This window comes from Lolium rigidum, chromosome 2, assembly GCF_022539505.1.
Source record: "Lolium rigidum isolate FL_2022 chromosome 2, APGP_CSIRO_Lrig_0.1, whole genome shotgun sequence".
Taxonomy (NCBI): domain Eukaryota; kingdom Viridiplantae; phylum Streptophyta; class Magnoliopsida; order Poales; family Poaceae; genus Lolium; species Lolium rigidum.
In genome coordinates, this window is record NC_061509.1 from 46878274 (window position 1) to 46879979 (window position 1706).

Here is a 1706-nt window from a genome sequence, read left to right on the forward strand (position 1 = left end):
GCTTTTTTTGCTGATTTAGTGCCAAAGCTTGAATCATTCCGACTTTCTTTTCTGCTACGCCTGTATGCCATCACCTTCTGCTACTTTGGCTAATGTCCTCCGAACTAAAACTGCGGTGTATCTTCCTGGGATCTGCTTTTGAAGTGAATGGGAGAAAATGAAAAACTGGTTCCAAAACTGTTGAAAATAGCTCCTGAAAATCCCCCCTCCATCTTCATCGATGCAATTGGTTCTTTGTCTAGCCAACGAGCTCAAGGCAATGAAAGGTAATCTTCTAGGCAGGTCAAAACGAAGCTGTTAGTCTAAATGGTAGTGCACCTGCCAGTTTCTTCATTTTCCTGGGAAAATGGCAGGAGCGTTGTACTTTGATTAATTATATTATATTACAGTGAGACCCAGATTATTAAGATAAAACCAATCCACATGCACATCTTTTATCTTCATATTTTAATATATGCAAAGCAACTGCCATCGATCACAATTTTTTCAACACTGACTAAACATTTTTTTTGCTGTGCTCATAATATTACAGGGTGTTGGCCATAATGAAGACAACATCCTCGTTCCTGCTGCTACTAACATTACATATGCTTTGGATCAGGTAGAGAACATTTATCAATTATTCATCTAATTGCATTGTGCATCTTTCTCTGAAGATACTTAAGTTGTGTATCTGTGTTGTGTTATTTTTACAGAGCTATAGTATTAAACATGTCATAGTTGTACCCCAGTCTGTGCGGTGACGTTTCAAACAAACACACCTACATTTCACTGCCTGACCTTACACATATCCAAGGTAATGAACTGGCAAAAGAAAAACATCAGTTAACTCTGCTCCACATTGACATTGCTACTAACTTCTGTTACCCTTGACCTCTGACACTGATGTCCTGAATTTTCAACAGACCCATGTGATCTTTCCAGGTGATAATGTTGATTGCTGCAGAAGTTCAAGCGGCGCTTCTTGCCATGGTGTCGAGGTAAATTCATCCTAGATATCTTTTTTGCAAACCAAGTGATACTTCACACCCTAATATTGCGTTGTGTGCAATTAGACAGCTAGTCATGGGAGCTCAGAACATATTCTGCGGTGATTCTCGGGTTGCTGTCACATGGGCTGAAGATCTTCAGCACATCCAATTGTGTAATTCTCTTGTAATCTATTATTTCACCACAATTGTTTTCTTGCTCCTTATTCTTAGACTTCTTTTTTTGGAAAGGCTTTACGCCTCAATCTATTCTTGGACTTCTGTATGCAACAGGGAAATGTTACCATGTAGTTTAAAGATTTGAGGGCCCCCGAGACTAGAGAAGGGGTAAAAACATGAGTATACAAGTAGTATTCAGTTTACTGACTCCGTGAGCATTTAAGCATTAGTGCCATGTGCAATGTTATGTACCTGCATGCATTACTCACTCCAGTCACATATATAAGACATTTGGACATTTTTTCTAACAGCGTATACTTTTATTGAATAGCAACTGTCAAGGGAAAATCTCGGAGCAGAGCTCTGCTCAGTAACATTTGAAGGTGTCCCCTTTGTTTCTTGATCAAAATTTCATGACTGATTCATGGTTTTTGCATATTTAATAGTTCTCCATATCTGCTCATGGCTATCTAACACGAGTTTACATCTCTTTTAGTTTTTAGTTACATATATTACACTGTGCACATAGTTGCAATCTTTGTGCAAGTTCTCCGGAAC

At 38.7% G+C, this 1706-nt stretch overlaps 1 long non-coding RNA gene across 1 annotated transcript; it reads left to right on the forward strand.

Moving 5' to 3' along the window:
* The first annotated feature begins 528 nt into the window (after window positions 1–528).
* On the forward strand, window positions 529–1148 carry LOC124686357. The gene is made up of 4 exons (XR_006997792.1): window positions 529–601; window positions 696–796; window positions 906–980; window positions 1056–1148. It is a non-coding gene; the product is annotated as an uncharacterized LOC124686357 (long non-coding RNA).
* The last annotated feature ends 558 nt before the right edge of the window (window positions 1149–1706 follow it).